Below are 26,949 nucleotides of genomic sequence, written 5' to 3' on the forward strand. Positions count from 1 at the left end.
AAGAGCTAAAATCCACGCCCCCACCCTAACTCGGAACCCAGTAACCCCACCTAACATTTTGGACACTAAGGGGCAATTTATCATGGCCAATCCACCTAACTTAAACATCTTTGGACTCTGGGAGGAAACCGGAGCACCCGGAGGAAACCCACGCAGACATGGGGAGAAGGAGGAAACCCACGCAGACATGGGGAGAAAGTGCAAACTCCACACAGACAGTCACCCGAAGCCGGAATTGAACCTGGGTCCCTGGCGTTGTGAGGCAGCAGTGCTAACGACTGTGCCACCGTACACGAAGAGATGTGTGAACATTAACACAGCAATGAAGTTACAATGAAAATCCCCTATTTGCCACACTCCGGCACCTGTGCACTAAGGGAGAATTCAGAAGGTACCATTCACCTAAAAAGCTGTCATTTGGGACTTTGCGGAAGGAAACCAGAGTGCTCGGAGAAAACCCACGCAGACAGGGGGAGAACGTGCAGACTCCACACAGACAGTGACCCAAGCTGGAAATCGTACCCGGGTATCTGGCAGTGTGAAGCAATCATGCTAATCACTGTGCCACCGTGCCACCTGTCACAGTCATGAATTGAAATAATGCAAAAACATTTGCAGTAAACCTCAAAATTGAATCATTGACCCAATCAGAAAGGAGGTGATTCATACCCCTGTTCACACCTATCGTAGTTGAACTAACACTTGTGCCTGATCCCGCAATAAAATCCCACCAATCCCCTCAAGCCCGCCGAAAATCCCAGCCAATCAGCGTCATCCTGGTGTCTATTTTGGCTTAAGGAGGTTTGAATTTGATTGTGCTGTGCTGTATTGCACGTGATGTCACTGTGCAGTAATGCCTCATGATAATGTGGTTGGAGTTTCTTTCCCCCTGGTTACTGATAACAAATTATGGGACTTTAAAATACCAGGTTTCATAGAATCCCTACAGTACCAAAGGAAGCCATTCAGCCCATAGAGTCTGCATTAACCCTCTTAAAGAGTACCTGACCACCCCCCTCCCTATCTCCATAACCCTACCCAATCTTTGGACACTAAGGAGCAATTTCACATGGCCAATTCACCTAACCTGCACATCTTTGGACTGTGGGAGGAAACCGGAACACCCGGAGGAGACCCACGCAAACAATATACAAACTCCAGACAGACATTGACCCAAGGTCAGAATTGAACCTGGTTCCCTAGTGCTGTGAGGCAGCAGTGATAACCACTGTGCCACCCGTTCAGTTCTCATTCTTTTTAAAGTTGGCAGTATTTTGCTGCCCCTTCCTCGACCCCCTGCCGTACCATCAATTACCACGAGACGAGAATGGTGAAACAATCGAGGCTTTATTGCACAAGATGTTGTGCCTCCTGTAGCTGGAACCAGAATGGGAGCAGCACAGGAGAGCATACACTTTTATACGTCACCTCCTGGGAGGAGCCAGCAGGCTGGGATTTACTGTGGTACCTGGAATACAGTGGCAGTACCGTAATACATGTAACGTGTTACCAGTGGTGTTTATAATAACCCCAAGCCTTACCGACATAAGTGATTGCCTAGTTTGCTTAATGATAACGCCAACCCGGAGCTTCCCCTGGATTTGCCCGAATCGTTCAAGGATAATGGAGAACAGTGGGTGGGATTACATGTCCATTTTGGGTAACAACAAAGGGAGTGGTGGGGGGATCGTTATTTTTAAGGGAGATTTAAATAAAAATATTGTTCTATATCCCATTGCCGGTCCTCTGCCCAGTTATCCTTGAACCTGATGTAAGCTCCTGTCTGGCTGCAAAATGGAGTGTCCTCGACACTCATCCTCCAGGGAACAGCACGCCTTCAGCTGGTCCTATCCAGCTGAATCTCTAGCCTCCAGGAAGAGTATTAATGAAAAGGCAAATTGTAACTTTAATATTCATCGCAGTCAGTGCCTGTAATTTGTACCCATTCCTACATCCTGGGTTTCCTGTGGTGAGCCAGCTAGAACGAGCAGGATCTATTTACTCTCTGACAGGATCCTCCCCATTGAATTCAACTGTCATAACTAGTAACTCAATTTAATTATTACTAATCAACTTCTAACCTATTAATTATAGTACTATTGCTTAACTCCCTACAAACTTAATTACAGTTGATTATACTTTTTGTAAGCATGAATGTTTTACATTATTGAAAACCTTTGACAATAAACATTTAACGGATATTTAAAAAATAGTTAATGCTATGATTAATTCGCCAGTTTGCAGAAATGCAGATCTTCACCACCCCCCCCCCCCCCCCGTCAGAATGAGACTGAAACTCGGCAACTGAGGAAGTTTGAGATTCAGCTTCAACAGGAAGCCAAAGACGAACAGCAACGGGGAGAGAGAGCCACTGAGAACATGTTCTGACCCGCAGAGGGAAAGGGAAGCGAGCGTGAGAGAGAGAGAGAAAAACAGAGGCGTAGATCGGCCGGGACACACATGCCATTAAAGATCATCGCACAGCCAAGACGCCACACACCACACAGACCTGCCAGGGTACACCCACCCCGGGGAGGGGGGGAGGTGACATCAACCTTCAAGGACACGCCAACCAAGAAACATTCCCCAGGCAGGAGAATATGCAGGAATTTCAGCCACGGTCAGATGAACCTGTTTGCTGGATTAAGACGTTTGAGCACAGCCCTTTCTAAAAAGGTGTAGAATCATCTCGAAGCTGCAGCTTCAGGTAAAAATCACATCTGCTTTCTTTGGATCAGATGTTAATTATTTACAATTTGCCAGCCCATTTAAACAAGGTTTTTGTTTTGCGTTTCAGAGTTATTGGAGAAGCAATCTCTTTTTAAAAAAAGTTTGAAAATAATAAATGTTGACATTGTATTTTTTTTTGTAAACTCGGGGTGATATCTATTGTTTCGACCGCGGATTCTTGCCGGTTCAAATACAAAAGGTTTGAAAGTGCTCTAGACTTGAGGAAGTATTTCCGCAGCGCACGGTGATGGGTTGCTACATATATTTACAGTAAATAGGGCAGTGCTGGAAGTTTGAAATAAAGATATTTTCCATAAGCCTAGGTGAATTCAAAGCAAGACGATAGCACTGCTTAATCAGGTCACCCAAAAAATGGCTAGCTGTAGCTTAAAAATGGTTACAAATTAACACAATTCCCTTATGTTTCAACCCCATAGTTTACTGCATAATTCATTTATAAAAAAACACAGTTTAGCGTATTTTTAAAGAAAGGAAATACAACGATCTGTTCATTTTTATCTTAACAATTTATATATTAATTGCTGTGATGTAACTCCACTGAAATATTTTGCGACCAAGTCACAGTAATAGCATTGACAATAATTAAACCTTCAATGTGAACGCCTTTACACGTCATGAACTCGGATTGCACTGATGACTATTGTGTCCACACTGACAGTTCATGTTAACATAAACAATAGAGACATTTTGAACCGAACAATCGTGGGAGTGTTTCCAACACGATCTAATTTCAGGGTTCAAAAGATGACTGAAGAGCCAACATCAGGTTAGGTGTCAGAGCAAGTGACACAGGTTGCACGCCCATTCTGAGGGCTGGAGCAGTTTATCTTTTGTTAAGAGCGCCGTCCGTCAGACTGGCATACTTTTCTACCAGAATGAATGATTGTCACTCGCCTCCCGTGACATTTCTTCAGTCGGTTTTGCTATCACTCAAAAGTACCATTTGATTAGTTACTTCCAGGTACCTATTTTCTCTGTATTTCAACCAACTGATGTTCGGTTTTTAAAAATGCTTTTTTAAATGCACTTTAGTTGCAAACCTGAATATACCCCAAAGAGGAAAGTTAAATATAACAGTGTTGAGGCCTGAAAATCCAATGATTCTAATATGACCTGATTGATATCTGCTTAAAGTTTAATCAAATTTACTTTTGTTCCCATTCAAAAGTGAATTTCTCCAAATAGCTGCATTCTCTAGTATGAAGTGGGCAAAGTCTCTACAGATTTCATAGAATTTACAGTGCAGAAGGAGGCCATTCGGCCCATCGAGTCTGCACCGGCTCTTGGAAACCTGGGACCCTGGAGCTGTGAAGCAATTGTGCTATCCACAATGCTACCATGCTGCCCTGACACTGTTAGTATTTACTGAGCAATGTTAAAGTGGTGACTGCCTGCCAGTTATATTACCTCTTTAAGTCTATGTTTTGTGAGGCAATGCTTTTTAACCCATTATGTAGAAAGGGAGGAATTTATTACCAGATTGGACATTCAAGCAGTGAGTCACAACACCGAGTAGGTAAAAATACCATCCAGAGTAGCGCTAAATCTTAAAGATCAGGATATTCAATTCCAAGGGCTATGCTCAGTAACCAATATCAACTAAGAGTGAGGTTCAGGGTGGAGACGAAATCAACCAGATTTTTGTTGTTGGAACTGTGTATGGAGGAGGATCAGATTTGGCTGTGATGCCCTCTGTGATCCAATAGCCTATTGACGATTACCTTTTTGGACTCACACATGAATAATGATGACTTGGGGGAGGTAGAGGAAGGTTGTTGCTGCAACTGAAATCACCACTTGCAGGAAAAGAGAACACTGGAAATAAGCACCTTAAATTCAAATGTTTGCAGCAATGCTGTTTAAATCCAGTTATCATTGAAACAAATTAAAAATGTCAGCATTGCTGGCAAGATACCTATGTAGGTTCCACAAAAGCTTGCCATCTTGAAATTCTTCCTGGATTTGGACATTAAGGTATCTTGTAGCTATACCAAAAACCTCTTGTTCCATTCGCTGACTGCTTTCACAGAACATCGGCAATTGATGTAATCTCTTGACAGAAAGTTGGAGATACATATTTCCAATCTCTAACATTTTACATTCATCATTCTGTCTTGGTGCTGCACACTGATGATGATATTTTCTGTGGTTCCTGCAATTAAGGGAATTTTATCCCATTGGATAGTTGACCCTCTCGATCCTGTTTGTGATTGTATAGAACATAGAAAATACAGCACAGAACAGGCCCTTTGGCCCACGATGTTGTGCCGAACTTTTGTACTAGATTAAGAATAATTTTAGACTTTTTTTAATGTAACGTTGCTTCTGTGGTCTGAGCCCCACCAGTGGAGCAAGAGAGAGTTCTAATGGTGATAGATACTGTGGTTTCAAAAGAATGACAGAAGGTCATAGCTCTTTCAGATTCATTTGTGGACTACTTTTGCAGACTATTGCATATTAAAAAATGTATAGATCCTTTTAGACTGCATTATAACCACCTGCATCAAAATAGAACATAAAATCAATGAGGATTTACATGAAAATGAAATATTAAAGAGGTTTTGGTACTCTTTAAAATCACACAGTGCAAGAAGTAATGATTTAAGACACACTTTTCCTGCTTCTCGTAATATTTCCATTGAAATAGTGAATGCGACTGAAAATCTAATCAGCAATGTTAGCAATGTTATCTCAAAGCAGCTGTACATATGTGTCAGTCACTAACTACAAGTGCTTCAGTAATATTCCCATCAGTATCCCAGTCAAAATGGCATCCATGGAGATTCTCCAAAGTTATTTTAGCCTGATGGTGTAAATAGGAACAGGCCTTGAGCCTGGCTCTGCAATTCCTTTAGACCAGGCGTGTCAAACTCAAATGATCCAAATTTCTGCTTATGAAAGTAGTGATGGACCAGACCAGTAAAGTCATAGAATCATCGAATTTGTGTGCAGAAGGAGGCCATTCAGCTCATAGAGTCTACACCTGCTCTTGAAAGAGCACCCTAATTAAGCCCATGCCTCCACCCTATCCCTGTAACCCATTAACCCCACCTAACCTTTTTGGTCATGAAGGGGAAATTAGCTTGGCCAATCCACCTAACCTGCACAATCTTTGGACTATGGGAGGAAACTGGAGCTCCTGGAGGAAACCCACGCAGACACGGGGCGAGTGTGCAGACTCCATACAGTCACCCGAGGCTGGAATTGAACTTAGGTCCCCGGAGCTGTGAGGCGGCAGCGCTAACCGCTGTGCCACCGTGCCACCCCAAGTACTGTTTCACAAAAGAGATATCCTTAAAGTATATATAATGAGCCCCAGATATTCCAGTTATAAGGACTAAAATATTTCAGTCGTTCCACCAGTGGAAAACTACCTCTGTCTCCGCAAAACACAGTGTGGGGGGTGGAAAATCCTGCCCAAGAATATTAATGAGCGAGTATGTGCATTACAAAGCAAGTCAAATTAATGAAATATTTAACTGTCAAAGGAATAGATAACAAATTTTCTCATCATAGACATGGTTGGGTACATTTTTCTGTTACAGAAAATTCTGCAGCTATCTACAGATGCACAAATGTACTAAATGATTACCAGTTAGCAGCAATATATGCCTAAATGGCACACCCAGGAGAAAACAATGGTATCAGCTTGAAAGCTGCAAGTGCACCTGTGCAGCTCCAACAACACTCAAGAAGCTCAACACGATCCTGGAAGAAACAGCCCACTAGATCTGCACTCCATCCACCACCATACTCATTCATTCCCTTTACCACCAATGCACAGTGGCAGCAGTGTGTACCATCTACAAGATCATAGATTATTATAGAATTTAAAGTGCAGAAGGAGGCTATTCAGCCCATCGAGTCTGCACCGGCCCTTGGAAAGAACACCCTATCTAAGCCCACACCCCAACGCTATCCCAGTAACCCAAACCCAACCCAACCCAACCTTTTTGGACACTAAGGGCAATTTAGCATGGTCAATCCAACTAACCTGCACATTTTTGGACTGTGGGAGGAAACCGGAGCTCCTGTAGGAAACCCACGCCGACACGGGGAGAAAGTGCAAACTCCGCACAGACAGTGGCCCAAGCCGGGAATCGAACCTGGGACCCTGGAGCTGTGAAGCAACTGTGCTCACCACGATGCTACCATGCACTGTTTGCCAAGGCTCCTTCGACAGCTCCTTCAAAACCCCCACCCTCTACCACCTAGAAGGACAAGCACGCACAGCATGCATTGGTACACACAATCTGCAAGTCCCCCTCCATGTCACACACCATCCTGACTTCAAATTATGTCACTGTTCCTTCACTGCTGCTGTGTCAAAATCTTGAAAATCCCTCCCTAACAGCACTGTGGGTTTACGTCCACCATATGGACTGCAGCGGTTCAAGAATGTGGCTCACCACCACCTTCTCAAGGATAACTAGGGATGGACAATAAATTCTGGCCTAACTAACGATGCCCACATCGCATGAACAAATGTATAAAAAAAAAGGATGGAAGTATAGGGGATGAGTGCTAAGAGCCAGTGCTGCCAACGTTTTACACATTAGCAGTCTGTACTCAAGATCTTATTTCTTTCAGAAAATAACAATGCTATCTCTATAAAGTGGATGAGTAATTTGAGATATAGCATTGTAAATATGGAATACCTAGGACACCTCTACAACTGGGATTTTGTTTGTACCATGTCTGGGTATTTTGTAGATTGATTGGTGGAGATGATGCTAAGACTAGTCACAACAAGTTGTTATCATGTCACTACCAGTATGGCAGAAGGCTAGAGGGAGCTGGTCATTTTTCATAAAGTACTTACTAAGATATTATAATTTCTTAAATCCCTGTGACAGCCCTGATTTAATGCCATTGCTTTGTTGAAGCAATAGAGATCCTGTTTTCCGGGATTTACAGTAGATTGTGTGTGATGGTGGCATTATGGATCTTTCTCAGCAAGAAATGGAAGTTGTCATTCTATTACTGTACATTCAACATCTACTTAAATAACACGGTAAAAAATATACCCCAACATGCTTCACAGCAGCAAGGAAAATGGATGCCAAGCCAAAAAAAAAGAAGAGATTAGAGGGAGGGCTTTAACATAGGGTCACAAGAATGGGTTTTGAAGAGGTAGAGACAGAAGAGGTTCAGGAAGCAATTCCAGAGGAAGCTCAGGAAGCAATAAAATGTAGGAGCTTGGCATTTGAAAACATAGCTGATAGCAAAGGGATGGGGAGGAGGCTAGAGTCAGAGGCATGTAAAATGTCTGGGGAGTTTCAGGGCAGGAGGACAGTGTACAAAATGTAGATCAAAGACACTGGGAACCAGTGTTGATCTAGGAGATCAGGAATTCCATGCCATTTCTCCTTTACTGAACTTAGTGCTGTGCTAGCACCACTGCTCGCCAATGGGCAGGCCTAATGCAATAGGTGGCAGTGCCGCAGTAAATTTGCCAGATCGGTGAAGGCTAACCTGAGCCTTCTTGGCACCTGGCCTTGTGAATCCAGCACGTTCATTTTGGTACTGCTGCCAGATGCATAAAGAGTGCGCTTGGATTCTAGGATTTGGTTGCACTAGCTGACAAGGGGAAATGTGCCCACACTGTAAATTGGGCAAATGCTACTGTGCCAGGAGTGCCAACTTAAAAGTATTTTTCCAATAAAAGGCAGTCAACATCACCGAAAACACAAAATAGAAACACTTATGATTTCACTGAAAAGAATGGTGATTCAAAGTCTGTGGTAAACATGGTTTCACCATTCTTGTCGATATAGCTCCATATTTCAGTTCGGGAATTTATATTATTACAAAAACCCTATTGGCATTCCCTTTGAGAGCTTTCACTTCTATGCTGCTTTAGTTTCATTGCATTGCAGCCTGTTATCTATTGACCTTGCAACCACATGCAAATCATCCATCACCCAATCCTAGCCAACATAACTAAGACTTCAGAATACATGAGTGGCCGACACTTGTGAGTTATAAGACATCATCTTCCATAATGTAGGTATTTTCTGCGAAAAGTTGGTATTGTGTACTTTGTTGAAAGGCCTTGGGCTAAATGTCTTTGCGATTGTGCAAAATCTTTTGCCACCCTTATTTATTTCTATGTTGCTTTGGTGATGTCAGGAGAGGCAAGACGGGCAGCTGACTTGCTGCCGGCCATTTTACACCATCACAAAAATGTATCATGTAGTCCAATATGTTTGATTTGGGGAAAAAACTCCCAAGAATGACCCCTGTTGCTACCTGTGATGGTGCCATAAATGAGTAAAGATTTTCCTAGTTGGGATTTCTAGTGCAATAGGAATTCCAGATGGATTCTCCTGTTGTTTACAATGGAGCTATACATCCACAATAATTTTCATCCCCCTGCTTCAGCACACTTGACAAGTTTACCATGGTGCTGCCCAGAACCCAAAGCCAATTTAAAAACCACTTTTGTCTTCTGCTCCACCAGGTTTGGACATATTCATAATAGTGAGACCGGAAACCTGTAATCAAAGCGCAAGCTGTTGTAACCTTGAAAATGCAGTTGATTTATTTTTGGACATAATTTGTTTCGATATTTGGGTATCATTTCTGGTTTTCTGTTCTCTTTGTGCACTTTTACATACACTCAGAATCTGCACCAGAAACTCCCCAGATTTGAAGATACCTTGATGGGGACTTTGTACCCAAGCATTGATGAATGTGTGTAAGATCAGCATAAAAGAAACCCAAAACCGCTGGAGATACACATCACATCTGGCAGTATTTGAGGTGAGAGAAACTGAATTAACATTTCAGGCCAGGGTTCTGATTGCAGGTCATTGACATGAAATGTTACCTCAGTTCCATTTTCCACAGATTCTATCTGCAATGCTAAGTATTTCCAGCATTTTCTGTTTTATTTCCGATATCCAGCATTTAGCAAATAGCAGTATTTGACAAATGTGAGGTCAATGTTTTGGGCAGGCTCCTTTAGAATCATTGGATACGCCATTGATGTTAACTTCCATCTCTTCCCTATATTAGCAACCCGAGGTGTTGCTAAGATACATTTCATGGGCATTGATAACCATATCGTACTTGGCCCATGTAACCATTCTTTATGAGTGTTGGCAGGCTATTTAACCAAGTGAGTCAGCAAGACTGGGCAGTCTCGTTCTCACTCGAAATTCGTATGATTGAGCCCTCCAGCAGGGATCACTGAATGGACGTCAGAAGTGGTTAATTATTCTCCTCCCCAGTTCAGCAGCATTGAGGCCAGTTTCAGCATCTGTACAGCCCAGAGCAGCCACTTCAGCAGTGACAGATCAAAGCTGAGATATGGCACGATTTGCCTCTCAATGAGTGTTCTCACTCCTCCCTGTCTCTTTCATCCCTACAACACTGTAAGAATGCTATTTTCCTCCATATTTTTCCCTTGCGCATCCTTCACTTCTTTTGCGTCATCATTTTCAGCCACGCCTGTGGTGATTTAGACCCGAATGCTGAAATTCTATCGCGAATCCACTCCATCTCTATTGTCTCCTTTTATGATGCTGCTTAAAACATAGGAACATAGGAGCAGGAGTTTCAGCTAGATCATGAGTGATCACCTTCCACATTGCCACTTCTCCAAGCTATCCCCATATCCCTTGATACCATTGGTATCTAGAAATCTATCGATCTCTGTCTTGAATATTCTCAATCATTGAGCATTCGCAACCCCCCTGGGCAGAGAATTCTGAAAATGATCTATGCTCTAAATGAAGAAATTCCACCTCGTCTCAGTCCTAAATAGCCCTTATTCAGAGACTGTAGCCGTGGGATTCGCCATCTGTTCACAGCCGTTGGTATCTCTGGTCCCACTGCAGTGAACGGGAGATTTGTGTGAATTAGCAGTGGTAGCGTGTCGGACTCGCAACGGAGAATCCCAGTCTGTGTCCCCCGGTTATGGACCCTAATCCTGTCCCACCCTCCACCTCAGCCAGGGCAAACATCCTTTCTGCATCTACCCTGTCCCTTAAGAACTTTGTACGTTTTGTAAGTTTCAATGTCTTACCTCTTGGACCAAGTTTTTAGGCATCTGTCCTGAAAGCACCATGTGTGGCTCAGTGTCAGATTTCCATTTGCTAACCCTAAGCGCCTTGGGATGTTTTACTAAAAGGCACTTCTTCTATGCAGATTGTTGTTGTGTCATGTATGCATCAAGTGAATTATTCAGAGGGGAAGTGGATCCCATTTGTTGTATTATTCATTGGGGTTAGGTTGAGTGGAGAGAGGATCTCGGTGGGAAGGGAGAGAGAAGACAAGCAGCCAAAGGGTTTTCACAGCTGATGAGATGAGCTGTCAATTGGTGGGACATGAAGCAGCAGCAAGTGGAGAAATGAAGTAATTGAGAGAAGTATGCAAATATCTGGAGCTGACTTGGATCAGCTGTTCTCATCTCGTTGCTGTTTACTTGTATGGTTGGAATAGCTGTTGCCAATAATTCAGTTGTAAAGGTGGTGAGGTAATGTAGACTGAGCTGTATTCAAACACAGCTCAAACAACAACTATCTTGGGAAGCGTTTTGCGCAACATATCAGAGGGCAGGAAGCAATGATTGAAATGCATCAAGGTAAAATCATCACTTTCATAACCTGGAGGCAAATATTTTAGCACAATTAAGAACTAGAGGTATTTTCTCCTTCACTCTGCATAGCTTGTCTGTTCATGAATGAAATGCAATTAATCAACATGCTATCACACTAAAGGAATACTTGTTCAACCCACATGTAACCACATACATTTTTACAATACAGGGTAGATTGAAGGCAATCTCAATCACTGGTTGAAGGAAAAGAGTTGTGTCTATTTGTACAAAATGGATTTCAACCAATGAATGCCCGGTTAACATGAGCCATTTTAAAATTAAAGAGTATCACTGACATTATTGGTAAGTGAATGATGAGGGCTTTTACACAGTATTCCTTTGCCTGTTATTTCAACAGAGGCTTTAAACACTTAAGGGGGCAGTTTAACATCAATTTTAAATTATCAGCACAATAATGTCCTGCACAATATGTTAAACGTTTGCCTAGTTTAAGTTGCAACATTCAGTTCAAGACACAATGGACTGAATTTTCATAGGGCTGGGTCAAAATCCTGGAACTCCCTCCCTAGCAACGCTTTGGGTGTGCCTACATAGAAACATAGAAAACAGGAGCAGGAGAAGGCCATTCGGCCCTTCAAGCCTGCTCTGCCATTCATTTTGATCAGGGTTCATAATCCAACTCAGTAACCTCTCTCTTCCCCCCCCCCAATATCCTTGATCCCTTTAGCCTTAAGAGCTATATCAAACTCCTTCTTGAAAACATATGTTTTGGCCTCAACTGCTTTTTGTGCTCACAAATTCCACAGGCTCACCACTCTCTGGGTGAAGAAATTTGTCCTCATCTCGGTCCCATCAGTTTTACCCCGTGTTCTTAGATTGTGACCCTAGGTTCTGGACTCCCCCACCAACATCTTTCCTGCATCTATCTACCTGTCTAGTCCTTCAGAATTTTATAGGTTTCTATGAGATCCTCCCCATTCTTCTAAACGTCTGCCAATATAATCCTAGCTGGCTAATCTCTCAGCCCCGCCATTCCAGGAATCAGTCTGGTAAACCTTCTCTGCAGTCCCTTCAAAGCAAGAACATCTTTCTTCCAGTAAGGAGACCAAAACCGTACACAATATTCCAGCTGTGATCTCATCAGACCCTGTATAATTCCAGCAAGAAATCCCTGTTTCCTCTGGTGTGGAGTCAGGGCGGCATAACTTTACCATTAGAGCCAAGCTGTTCAACTGTCATGTTGGGAAGCACTGTTGGGAAGCCGTTCATCACATAAGAGATTGAGTAAATAAACTCTTTCCCCTTAAAAAGCCATTGAGGCTGGAGTTCAATTGAAACATTTTGAAACTGAGATTGATAGATCTTTGTTCGTCAAAGATACTATGGGTTGCAGAACCAAGGCAGGTGGATGGAGTTTTGATCCATAATCTCAATGAATGGCATGATGGTTTTGATGGGCTGGATGACTGGCTCCGAGAGAGGTATTATCTGGTCCCAACTGTCACATGACCGTAAATCCCTACCCAAAGTCTGAGGACCTTTTGTTTGTCAAATTTTCCATCCAGCTGTTGAAGAATCCCACGGTTGGTGGGACTGGACAATTTAGTCCCGGAATTCTAAGGAGTGTTTGTGCCAAACACATAACGACACAGTGACATAATGGTCTGCGGTATTCCAGTTCAATGCTAATGTCTACTCATTATGTTGTGGAGAAGAATTTCATCACAGTGGTTTGAATAAATGCAGAATGTAGCAACAAATTTGGTTTTGATGAGATTTTGATGGGCAATCGGTGGCACAATGGTTGGGAACTGGGACCTGGGTTGAATTCCGACCTGGGGTGACTGTTTATGTGGGATTTACACTTCTTCCCCGTGTCTGTGGATTTCCTTCACGTGCTCACGTTTCCTCCTAAAGATGTGCAGGTTTGGTGGATTGGTCATGCTATATTGTGCCTTAGTGTCCAAAGATGTGCAGGTTAGGTGGGGCTACGGGATAGGACAGGGAAGTGGGCCTAAGTAGGGTGCTCTTTCGGAGGATGCAGGCTCCTTCTGCATAGTTGGAATTCTATTATTAGATAATTATAATCATAGAATTTACAGTGCAGAAGGAGGCAATTCGGCCCATTGAGTCTGCATCGGTTCTTGGAAAGAGCACCCTATCCCAGTAACCCAATAACCCCACCCAACACTAAGGGCAATTTTGGACACTTAAGGGCAATTTATCATGGCCAATCCACCTAACCTGCACATCTTTGGACTGTGGGAAGAAACCGGAGCACCCGGAGGAAAACCACGCACACACGGGGAGGATGTGCAGATTCCGCACAGACAGTGACCCAAGCTGGAATTGAACCTGGGACCCTGGAGCTGTGAAGCAATTGTGCTATCCACAATGCTACCGTTTGCTAATTTTGGTGTTAAAAACTAAATTTGCGTACCAAGTGAGTTTTGGTAGTTTTAACATTTTCCTAATTGACCGTGGTGGAGAGTTGAATTTTTTTTCTGTTTCTTTGGCTATTTTTCATTGTTCTTCATCGCTCCTGATTTCTAACTAGGGCACGGTTTCAAAGGCCCCAGGTATTTTCTGGTTTCTCAGCCTTTTGGTCGAACTGCAAGTGTCTGCAGGAAATTCAAACACGGGGAAGTTCACGAATGAGCCCGATCCCATCTTTATGTTCAAAATGGTTGCTGTGCACTCAGTGTTCAAGGCCCAAAACTCTGTGGAGGCTTCAAGTACCTCATTAGTCATTATTATCATTATGCTTCAAGCTTTACTTTCCCTTAATAAATTTGTGATTGTCCCAATATGGTGTTCTCCAATTTCCTTTGTTTACTTGGTGACAGAATGAGCCACTGCACTGAACAGTTTTCAAGCTGATCTTGCTCTGTTTGAACCTCCAACTTTGGACACTCTGCAAACCTATCATTGCATTGGACCATCTTCTTGGTCGGAATTCTCTGGCCGTTCACTGGCGGCGTGAGTTTCCGATCCCGCCGGCAGTGTGCCCGCGTCCGTGGGGTTCCCAACTGCCTACCCAGCAGCCTGGCGTGGCTTCAATGGGAATTCCCATGGACAGCAGCGGGAGCAGAGAATCCCGCTGCGAACGAAGGGCATGCTACCTCCTGCCACTAAGAAATACGCGGCTGGGAGGCCATAGAATCCCACCCTCCGTGTTACTTTGCTGGAATAATGTCAGCTTTCCAACTCCGCTTTTCTTGCATTGCCATTTTGTTTTCCTTTGGTTGGAACCATTTATATTTAAGGTAAGAGTTGACAACGGGGAACAGTGCCGGATTCTCAGATTTACTCCAGATTAAATAGCAATTCGAAATGCTAACATCTGAGTTTGGCATTGCGTGTAAACATTTGGCAGCATCCAAAATTGCCCATTTCCACCCCTGAAACATTTGTCTGTTGTTATTAACTCAGCTCATTTAGCCTGTTCCACACTTCCTTGCTCGATCTTTTCAAAGTTCCACCTCCTGGCCTCCTCAGATTGACGCTATCTAAGTCATCCATACTCTCTTCCCCGTATTGCGCTGTGTGGAAATTCGAGCTCACTTCAATCCTCCTCTGACTCCCCATTCTCAATGTGTCAAAACCCTCATTCCCATTTGCAGATTTATTCACGGGCCTTTTCTGTCCTAACTCTGCAATCTCCTCAAGATGCCTCACCTGGTGTACTCCACTCAGATTATTGTGTTTCCCAATCTCTCGGCTATACTGTCAATGTCAGCACCTCTGTCATTGTGCTCTGTTTTGGGATTCCCTTCCTAAAATTTCACTAGCTTGCTGCATCATCCTGTACCTTCAAAATCCTCAAAGCTTACACCTTTACCCCATCAATGAATAGTTGCATGGACGACACTTTGCAACCAATGTGCTGATTCTGAAGTCTAGTCACTGCGACATAAGGACATGTAGCAGCTAATTTGCACAAAGCAAGATCCCACAAACAGCAATGACTTTAATGGCCAGATCTTCCTCTTTAAGGATAAATGTTGGCCAGGACAGTGGGGAGAACTCAGTGCTCTGTTCCAAATAGCAGACATGGGATTTTACACATCCACCAGAGAGGGCAGATAGGGTCTCAGTTTAATGTCTCATTTGAAAATGGACTTGGTTACTGTCTTAATAGCTTCTTCTGATCTTGCACTACCTCTCACCTACCCAGTTGTGATTTTTTTTAATGCTTCAGATGTTACATATATGTAACATGGCACTGTTGTGGAGAGGTGTTCCTGACTTTACCATTCCTGGTACCCATAATATCACTCTCATGGAACCAGCCCCAATGTGCAGAAGATTTATATCTTTAGTTCTTACTTTCTGAAAACATGCTTGTTTCCTTCATCTGCTATTTCATCTGAAACTAGAGAGGGTTATCTATAAAGCTTTATATTTTACTAATTCTTGGTGTATATCCATCATTTTAATAGTTTGAAACAAACCTGTTTACTCCACACAAACTTTCAGTGCTTCTGTCAAATCAACTGTGTGAAACCCTTTATGTTGATGGACCTACAGAGTGCTAATATGACAGATTTGGAGTGGGAATATTGTTTTCTGTTGCATCAGATTTTGTTCGGAAGCATTTCGCTGTTTTTCTGTTCTTCATGCTCCATTGTGTATTCCATCGTTAAAACCATAGAATCGCTACAATGCAGAAATAGGCCATTTAGCCCATCGAGTCTGCTCCAACTCTCCGAAAGAGCACCCTACCTGGACCCACTCCCCTGCTCTATCCCCGTAATTCCACCTAACCTGCAATCCCCGGACACTAAGGGGCAATTTATCCTGTCCGATCCACCTAACCTGCACATCTTTGGACTGTGGGAGGAAACCAGCACACCCGGAGGAAGCCCACACAGACACAGGAAGAAAGTGTAAACTCCACACTGACAGTCACCCAAGGCCAGAATTGAACATAGGTCCCTGGTGCTGTGAGGCAGCAGGCCTAACCACCAAGCCACTGCATAGTTTGTTGCATATTACTGTAGCTATTTTAACTTAAAATAATACTAGTCAGCTGTCCACGCAGGGTTTCATCATCTAATGCCATGATGACATGAGACACATGTGGGGAGGCAGACATGTATTGTCTTATATTATGATGCTGTGGCCTAACATGATTGGTGGAACTTACATCATTGCAGTTAGATTAGCGACAGGTACTAAGATGGAGAAACCTGGAGCTGTCCTCCAGATAGGCTATCTAAAATAACATGGAAATGTAACTTCTGTCAGCAACTAGAAGCCCAGGTTACACAAACCCGAGAATCCTATGGAAGTAGCTTTGGGAAAGTCTCTGCAAGTTCTCTTGATATGATTAAAAGCTGAAAAATACAAAACCAAACAAGAGGTACACGGTGAGATTGGCACAGTAGTTGTATCAGTGTAGATGTTGGAGCTCCACAATTACTTTTGAGATCTCTGGATTTGCATCGGAGCTATTGGTGACTCTCCTTCCTTGTTAGTCCTGAAAAGTGTACATGTGTAGATATTGGGTTGAGAATAGGATTGCCCATGACTTCAATATGGTGGAACATTATAGTCAAGGCACTAGAGGTCTTGCTAGAAAACCAAGGAGTCCAATGTCGTACAATGCAGTGCTGAGAGAGTGCTGCCTTTAGGGTGTGATGTTGAACCAAGGCCTCACCAGCCTGAAAGTGATAAAAAATCTCATGGAGTGATTTTGAAGAGGAGCAGGGGACTTTTTCCCAGTAATCTGGCCAATATTTATCCCTCAACCAATATCACCAGATCAAATGATCTGGTCATTATCGCTTGTGGGAGCTTGCTGCACATAAATTGGCTGCTGCATTTCCAAATTATAGTAACAACTACAGTTCAAAAGTATTACAGTGGCTATAAAGCACGTTGAGTCATTTGGTTGTTGTGAAGGTCGCTAGATAAATGTAAGGTTTTTTTTCATTATTAAGAAGATAAAGAGCCCTTTCAGTACATTTAGTAAAGTGATTAGGCACTTGAGGGGATTTAAATGTTTTGAATGGACTTTCATGAATGGGAGTGTTTTTTTCTCTATTGTAAATGCTGTGAAGAGGTCCTGTGGCACAATGATAGTGACCCTGTGTCTAAGCCAGGAGCCCTTGTTCAAATCCAACTCCAAGATCTGATGACCAAAAAGGGGAGGCTGTTTAAAAGGCTTGCCTTGGTTCTCCAGGATTTTGTTCCAGTTGCTGTGTAAATTTTAGGCTGAGACCACCTGGGCTGCAACATTCCCGCCTGATTGAAAGCCAGGCGTGTCAATCAGGCTCTGTCCAGCAGAGGACCTGTCGATGACATCAAACACAACCTTCTGGGATCCCTGGCCCTTCTGGATCAAAGGTTAAAATCCCATTTCTGGGCGGGATTTCCTGTGCAGCCCGCTGCATGCTTTTCAGCGGCAGAGGTGGCCCGCCAGTGGGATTTTCTGGTCTCGCCATTATCAATAAGATTTCCTGTTGAATGTATCCCTCGTTGCCGGGGAACCCAAGGTGAGGATGTGCCATGGGCGTGATTGGGATAACCTGATGGTGCGAACAGCCCCTAAATTCCACCCACAATGTCAGAGAACTAGCTCCTGAATGCTCAAAAATGCCAAACATCTGTGCACTGGGTAACCACAGGTTAATGTGATTACAGTACAGTAATGAGAGGCGGTGGCATAATGGTATTGGCACTGGCCCAGTAATCCAGAGACCCTACTCTGGGGGCCCGGGTTAGAATCCCACCATGGCAGATGGTGACATTTGAATTCAAGAAAATCTGGAACAGGAAACCATTACCAATTGTCGTAAAAACACTCCTGGTTCGCTAATATTCTTTAGGGAAGGAAATTTGCCACCGGTAGCTAGTCTGGCCTATATGTGCCTCTGAAAGGGCCTAGCATGCTGCTCAATTCAAGGGCAATTGGAGATGTGCAATTAATTCCGACCCAGCTGGCAATGCCCACATCTCCTGAAATAAAAATTAAGTCATGTTTTGGTTGATAATTTGATAGAAAACCTTTTGTAAACATGTTGAGTAGAATGTTTTCCATCAGCTCCCAAACCATTTATGATGAAGCAACAAAGGAAGACTGTTGCGCAGTTTCTGATCAGAAGTAGATGTTATGTTTCCTGATTCTGGTTGTGAAAATAAATAATTGAAGAGTGGGAGGAAGCTACATTTATCTCATTTCCTAATACAAAGTGTTTGCTTTTGAGATGTGACGTAACTCATAGAAGTTTATCATTGTTTTGAGGAGTCAATTGACTGTCTAGTTTGTGTTTATACTCCACCAGCCACAATTACAGCATTTTAGAATTCAAACAATTTACTCATTGATTTTAGTGTTGAAGTTTAAACTCTCTCTGCTGGTTAAGTAAAAAGTTTAAATTCCATCGGGAAGAACAAATGCAAGAAAAGAATTGCATTTACATGTGTCCTCAGGATGCCCCAATGTGCTTTACAGACAATATTAAAGTTGGAACAGTTGTTATCTAAATGGTGAGATATTGCAGAGCTCTAAGATTCAGACGGATCTGGGTGCCACAGTGCATGAATCACAAAGGGCTTGTATGCAGGTACAGCAAATAACTAGGAAAACAAATAGAATGTTATTCATTTATTGTGAGAATTGATTACAAAGATAGGAAAAATATGCTTCAGTTTTACAAGACAATGGTGAAACCACATCAAGAGTCATGTGGGAGAGTATAGGACCAGAGGGCATAATTTCAGAGTAAGGGGTCACCCATTTAAGACAAAGATGAGGGTAGTGAATCTGTGGAATTCTTCTTTTAAATAAATTTGGAGCACCCAATTCATTTTTTTCCAATTAAGGGGCAATTTAGCGTGGCCAATCCACCTACCCTTCACATCTTTTAGGTTATGAGGACGAAACCCAGGCAAACACAGGGAGAATGTGCAAACTCCTCACGGACAGTGACCCAGAGCTGGGACCCAACCTGGGACCTCGGTGCTGTGAGGCAGCTGTGGAATCTGGGGAATTCATTACTGCAGAGAACTGTAGAAACTGGTTCAATAAATATATTCAAGGTTGAGATGGATACATTTTTACTCAATAAGAGAATCAAGGGTTATGAGGATAAGGTGGGAAAGTGGAATTTAAAAAAATAAATTTAGAGTACCAAATTATTTTTCTTTCCAATTAACAGTCAATTTAGCGTGGCCAATCCACCTAACCTGCACATCTTTTGGGTTGTGGGGGTGAAATGCATGCAGACACAGGGAGAATGTGCAAACTCCACAAGGACAGTGACCCAGAGCCGGGGTTCAAACCTGGGTCCTCAGTGCCGCAGTCGCAGTGCTATTCTCTGCGCCACCGTGCTGCCCTGGGAAAGTGGAGTTGAGAATTATCAGTCACATCATTGACTGGTGGAGCAGTCTGGGCCGTACGGCCTACTTCTGTTCCTATGCCTTATGGACCTGACCCACTTTCTTAATCAATCATTCATTCTAGTGCTGTTTGTGGGATCTGATTGTTCCTTTCACCTGAGTGACAACAGTCATTGCACTTCAGAATAAGTTGTCAATCATTAAACTCTTGGGTGAGTCTTTGATGTGGCCATTTACTACGCAAAAGCAAATCTTTTATTTGGTGAAGGTAGTGAGGCAGAGGGAGCAATGAATGGCAACAACAAGACCATTATAAGTAACTGGATTTCTGCAATTCTAACAGTGGCCATTCCAGTCAGACTCCCCTGCTCCACCGTGGCTACCATAGGGTCACTGACAGTGTCTTTCAGACATTTAAGGACAACAAGGGGCGCGATTCTCCACTCCCCACGCCGGGTGGGAGAATCGCGGGAGGGCCGGGCGACTCACGACACGCCCCCCCCCCCCCCCCCCCCCCGCGATTCTCCCACCCCCTGCTCGGAAGATTCGCCGCTCACCGTTTTTCACGGCGACCGCCGATTCTCCGGCCCGGATGGGCCGAGCGGCCTGCCGTTCCTGGCCGGTTCAAGACGGCGGCAACCACAGCTGGTCGCTACCATCGTGAACATGGGCGCCAAATGCTCGTTTGATGCTTGTGGGGGACGGAGAGGGGAGTGAGCACCACGGCCGTGCTCGGGAGGGGACTGGCCCGCGATCGGTGCCCACCGATCGTCGGGCCGGCATCTCCAAGGGACGCACTCTTTCCCCTCCGCCGCCCCGCAAGATCAAGCCGCCACGCCTTGAGGGGAAGACGGAAACCGTGCATGCGCGGGTTGGAGCCGTCAGCCGTTGTGACATCAGCCGCGCATGCGCAGGTTGGAGCCGGCCAACCTGTGCATGTGCGGCTGACGTCACATAGGCGCTGCTGTCGCGCAAGCGTCAAGGCCCGGCAGCCGAGATTTACGGAGCGCCGTTCCTAGCCCCCCGGGTGGGGGTGAATTAGGTGCGAGGAGCGGCCTCCGAGGCCGTCGTGAAACTCAGCCGAGTTCACGACGGCCTTCCCGAATCCGCGCGGGAGTGGAGAATTCCGCCCCATCTGCGGGAGTCCATCAGATTTTTCAGGGCCCTCCACACTTGAGAATCTAAATTGTATAGACCTGGATTGATCCATGAATGTGCAACCCTACCCATCCCTGATTTGAGGTGGAAACCCGTATGACCGGAATACATGGATACATAGACAGTACTGGAGCATCCAAGGTTGAATTCTAACAACCACCAGAAAGCACAGCCACATGGTTAGTATTAGAATACTGCACAGAACCTTAATCTAAACTATCCACTGCATTAATGGAGATCTTTGTGGTTCAAATGCAATCAACGCAGCCGAGCCAAAGTGCAATGTTGCTTGTATTGTTGGTTTTCAACTGTCTGTTGAGGCGGATTCCCCGACCCGCCAGCCCTGTTTTCCTGCATGGTGCATCCTTGCCGGCAGCGGGATTCTCTGCTCCTGCAGCCGGCCAATGGGTTTTCCATTTTAGGCCACCCCACATCGTCAGGAAAAGCGAAAGCGTGGGTGCGCTGTTGTTGGGGCGGACGATCCTGCAGACAGAGAATTGGTGTGTGGCCAGATTAGAATTAATAAATCGTGCCTGAAACTTAAGGAGACGAGAGTGGGGTAGCTGGCCTATTCAACTTCGAAACATAGAAAACAGGAGCAAGTGTAGGCCATTTGGCCCTTCGGGTTTCCTCCGCCATTCAACATGATCATGATCCTCTATCTCAACACCATACTCCAGCATTCTCCTCATGCCCCTTGACACCTTTAGGGATATATTCTCCATCCTGGGACGCCCAAAGCACATTTCCCGATGGTATGGATCAGTGCCAGGCATCAGAGGGCACCAATCTGAAAGCGATGCTCCGACAGCCCACCTCCCCCCGCCAACCTCTCCCACAGAAATGCAATACCTGCCCACCCCACCTCTACAAAACCCCCGAGAGATGCCCAAAATGGGAGAACCCCTAAGAAACTCTCTTAATAGGGAGTCCCCTCCCTAGGGACCTCCTTAATAGGGAGACCCCCAGGGACCCCCTTAATAGGGAGGCCCCCCAGGGACTTCCTTATTAGGGGACCCCCCCATCCAGAAACCACCTAACAAAAGGAACCTCCCACGGACACCCTAACCAAAGGGTCTCTTTTCCCCCTCCCCCCACCTCCCCTCAGAAGAGACCCCTGTCTGGAAGCTGGAGAGCTGTCCAGACAGGGGCAGTGAAAATAATTACAGCTGTAGCACTTACCTAGAAGCTCCACATGTCCATTTCTGGAAGGAGACCAACTGTGACCTGTGTTTCAACAACACCGATCCATCAGCTGCAAACCATTCATTCATTTCCAGTCATGGGCTATGATTGACAGCTTCCACGAAACACCTGCAATCTTGATTCATTTATCTCCCTTCGTGGATGAGTGACTCCTAAATGCTGAAATCCCAATGTTTGCAAACATCAACCACATCAAAGAGTGGCAAATGCATTCCAATCACACACTACACTGGTGGCGGAGGAAGATGGATTAAATTTGGCGATTATATTCTGGTTTATGAGTCCGCCACACACCTGCAACTGCCTCTGCCCCTGCCCCCCCCCCACCCCCCCGCTCTTCCCAGGGCCACACTCTCACGTCCCAGTCCTGGAGTTTTTCCTTGATCTTTCTCAGGCCCCTGCAGTGTGCACTGTTTAAAACCCGCTCAAGGCCACGGCACAGTTGTAAGTTTCCTGCGGAACAGAGGTTGGAAATCACTATTCTGTAAATCATTGTTTTTAGCCAGTTGAGGGGCAATTTAGCATGGCCAATCCATCTACCCTGCACATCTTTGGGTTGTGGGGGTGAGACCCATGCAGATACCGGGAGAATGTGCATACTTCATATGGATAGTGATCTGGGGCTGGGATCGACCCCGGATCCTCAGCTCCATGAGGAAGCACTGCTAACCACTGTGTCACCATAGCGCCCTGGTCTGTAAATCTATCCACTTCCTTCATAAATATATTCAATGACTTATCCTCCACAGCCTTCTGTGGTAGAGAATTTCACAGGTTCACCACTCTCCACTTATCTTAGACCTAAATGGCCGACCCCATAATCTGAGACCGTGACCTCTTATTCTAGGCTCCCACAGCCAAAGCAAACAACATCCCTGCATCCAGTCTGTCCAGCGTTGTCAGAATATTACGCGTTTCAATTAGATCCCCTCTCATTCTTCTAAATTCCAGACCTACTTGACCCAGTCTCGCCATCCCAGGGATCAGTCTGGTGGACCTTCACTCTCTCTATGATAAGGAAACCAAAACTGCACACAATACTCCAGATCTGGGCTCACCAAGGCCCTGTGCAGATGAAGTCTGGTACATAGCAGTTAAAATCAAATTCGAGTTTGGGATAATCTTCCACTCCCTGCTTTCGAAGAAACATCTAACACTACATTTTCTAGTCCCAACGGCAGTTAAGATTCTGAACTCTCATATAGGTATTCAAGTCAGGGTGTAGGTATTCAAGTCAGGGTGTAGGCATTCAAGTCAGGGTGTAGGCATTCAAGTCAGGGTGTAGGCATTCAAGTCAGGGTGTAGGTATTCAAGTCAGGGTGTATGGCCTACTGCTCCATGGTAAAGTCAAACAGTTTTGCTTCCTCAGCAGATTGTAAGATAGTGATTTCATATTTTGAAGCCTCTCCTTTAAATCTCCAATAGGCATTATTCATGGGCAGGGCTCTACTATCATCTCCACCCAGTGAGTATTCCCCACCAGTAAGCGTTAGCAATGATTCTCCATGGTCTGTTCAACTACAGATCCTTGGTTGTTTCTTCCCTCCTGAGACCAAAAGCAGTGAGGCCAACTGGTTTCCCCAGTAAAGTCAGTTAACCCAACGCAGGTTAGTATTTGAACCTGAGGCCTTCTTGTCTGTGTGACTCAGTGCTCCTCCAACTAATGCCTCTAGCTTTGGGACTGTGCCTCACAAGGCAAATTTAATCAAATATGCTTCCAATAAGTTTTAAAGCATACATCACTGAGATTAGTGAATACATATCAGTAGAGTATTGATTGCCCTCTGCCTGTAGCCATTAAGATTGTGGAGCCTTTTGTTATAATATAAAAAAGACTTTCATTTATATACCATTTTTCAGTACCACCGGGTGTCTCAAAAGACTTTTACTGCCAATTTAATACTTTTGAAGTGTAGTCATTATTGTAATGTAGGAAACATTGCAGCAAAGCTTCACACAGCAAATCCCACAAACATCAGTGTGACAATGGCCAGATGATTGAGGGATACATTTGGCTAGGATGCAAAGGGTTGCTCTCTTGTTCTTCATTGAAACAGTGCCATGGGATTTTTTACACCCACCAGGCAGTTGAGGCCTCGATGGGGCCTAAAGGCAGCACTCCCTCAGTACTGCACTGGAGCAGCAGCCTTGGTTTTTGTATTCAAGCCTTGGTCTTCTTTGAAATGGTGCCATCTTTTACATTTACCTGAGTGGGTCCTTGGTCCTTGTCAGAAAGACAGCACTAAAGTGGTTTTGTATACAAGGCCTGAAGTGATCTTGAACTTAAAGATGAGACTGAGTGGTGAAACATCTGAACCGTAACTGACAGCTTTACATTTCCCCTTTAATACAACCAAAATTGTCACGTGCAACGACACATTTTAATACCTCTTTTCTTTTCTAAAATGGAAACTGATTACAAAAGAATAGAAAACTTGCATTTATGCACCTGATGTGTTTTGCATGACTTCTGGATGCCCCAAAGCATCTTACAGCCAATGAATTGCTTTTTGAAACGTACAGTTACTGTTGCCATGTAGAAAGGTAATTGAGAGTTTATTTTACACAAGAAACATCCACGTCAGTTTGCATACAGGAGGTTGAAATACGGCTTCATACAATTGATAACCACATGGAAATAAGTGTGCAAACTTTACCCAGAACAGGCTGAGAAAGAACTGCAGTGCAGATGAACCAAAAAGTGGGTCAGGCATGTATTATGATAACAGAGCTTTAGCAAGGCAAGACATCCTGCAACCTTCTGCAAACCACATTTTGCTGCACCACCCTGTATCATAGACCACAACATTCTTGATGGCTTTGACTCCTAAGAGTTGCAGCTTGGTTGATTTTATGCCACAATTTTGAAAACAATGCATTGCAACAAGTTCATTCTTATGGTCTTGATCCCTTGCTCCTGTAATGGTGAAGTAGCTATTAGCCTCAGCGATAAGACCCTGATTATTACTGGGCCTACTTTACAGGAGTGTACTATTTTTGAACAGAGATTGATGATGGTTTTGCAACTTCACATTCCTTCCCTTGGAGAACAGTGTTTTGCAATGAAAGGAGTAGCAGGCTGATTAATAGTCTGATGTGAACACTCCTTCAATGGCTTGAACATCTTATACCAGCTCATAGGGTAGACCAGGGGTGGGCAAACTTTTCCGTGCAAGGGCCACATTCAGAAATTCACAATTTTAAAGGGCCGCATAGTATATTAAGTAAAATAATTAATATTTTAAATAGCCAAAATAAAAGGTCTTTAAAGAAAAAAAAGCACATTTATTTGAAAAACAAAGTAACTCAGTAAGTAACAGAACAATGTCAATGAGAATGATGCATCTGACTGCAGTCATTTACCAGTTTATTGAAATCAGGTGTCAAGTTGCTTGTGCTGATCCTTAACACTGACAGAAGCACAGCCTAGCCGAGTCAACGATAAAAAACGCGCGTAGTGGGGTGGATGAGTGGGGCTGCCTTATTGGTCGGTTTAGTTGGGTGTGTGACCAATAGGAGTCCAGGTTACAAATAATAATAAGGCTTATTGTTTGTAACCTGGACTCCTATTGGTCGCACACCCAACTAAACCGACCAATGAGACAGCCCCACTCATCCACCCCACTACGTGCGTTTTTATGCGGCCCGCCAATGAGGTGCCCGGAATCATAACCGGCATTTTTGAAAAGCCGCCGGGGAAAAGCCGCTGAAGTAAATGCGCTTGAATAAGCGCATTTACTTCAGCGGCTTTCCCCCGGCGGCTTTTCAAAAATGCCGGTTATGATTCCGGGCACCTCATTGGCGGGCCGCATAAAAACCTTTGTCGGTCTGCATGCGGCCCGCGGGCCGTAGTTTGCCCACCCCTGGGGTAGACCAATACAGTGGGAGGGATCTATGCAGTGAGGGGTTTGGGGGCAGGCACTCATACCCACAGCCAAATATTTTCCATTAGAGATGTCAAACCGACGTTCAGAGCCGGACTTACTGGCACAGTCTGGTGTGAATTCTACCAAAGTGGTTCCACCTTTTCATCCAATAAACTAATGCATTTTATTAAAATGTGTCAGTCATTCACCTACGAGTCATACTCTCATTCAAACCTTACAATATACTTTGCCATTAGGTCAAAATCCTGGAGCTTCCTCTCTAACTGCACAATGGGTCCGCCTCCACTGCATGGACTGCAGTGATTCAAGAGAGAGGCTCACCGCCATCTTCTTAAGGGCAATTAGGGATTAGCAGTAAATCTTGATGTTGCCCACCAAAAAACACACACATCACGAAAACAAATTAATAAAAATAATGGATGATAAAGTTCAGGTACGGCTACAGCTTATCTTTATGGTATAACTCTGGTGCTGATTAGCAAACATTCTTTGGCTCGGAGGAACAATTGTTTCATTCAGTTTTGGGGCTGTGACTGTGATTCCCCATTTTGTTATTCATCAGGAGTTGTTTGTTAGCCAGTCAAAATAAAAAGAACTCTGGATTTCCCCAGTCGTGGGGAAGTTCAGAACTAGAATGTCACTCACTGCACTTTTAATTTGTGCTAAAGAGTCCATGGGAATTGGTGATCAAATTGATACCTACAACCTTCATATTCTGCCTTTCCAATTTGTTTTACCTGATGCTGCCACGCGTGAGGAAAACAAATTGGGGAGTTGATTGATTACCACTAAGTTATGATGTTTGGGCACTAATCTTGATGGGGCAGCATTGTGGCACAGTGGTTAGCATTGCTAACTCACAGGGCCGGGGACCCGGGTTCAATTCCAGCATTGGGTGATTGTGTGGAGTTTGTACATTGTCCCCATGTCTGTGTTGGTTTTCCTCTGGTTTTCCCCCACAGTCAAATATGTGCAGGTTAGGTAGATTGACCATGCTAAATTGCCCCTTAGTGTCCAAACATTAGGTGGGGTTAT

At 44.3% G+C, this 26,949-nt stretch overlaps 1 protein-coding gene across 3 annotated transcripts in view; it reads left to right on the forward strand.

The window, feature by feature from the left end:
* The first annotated feature begins 2,346 nt into the window (after window positions 1-2,346).
* Window positions 2,347-26,949, forward strand: part of LOC119954069 (rho GTPase-activating protein 27-like) — a 242,032-nt gene continuing 217,429 nt past the window's right edge. For 2 of the 3 annotated variants that reach the window (XM_038778892.1, XM_038778894.1), the window contains exon 1: window positions 2,347-2,707. The gene's annotated coding sequence lies outside the window, so the exon portion shown is untranslated. Of the gene's footprint in view, window positions 2,708-8,919; window positions 9,517-26,949 lie in introns of those variants that run through there. The other variant, XM_038778893.1, reaches the window with a different exon arrangement.

The sequence above is a fragment of the Scyliorhinus canicula genome, chromosome 19 (genome assembly GCF_902713615.1).
Source record: "Scyliorhinus canicula chromosome 19, sScyCan1.1, whole genome shotgun sequence".
Classification (NCBI taxonomy): Eukaryota; Metazoa; Chordata; class Chondrichthyes; order Carcharhiniformes; family Scyliorhinidae; genus Scyliorhinus; species Scyliorhinus canicula.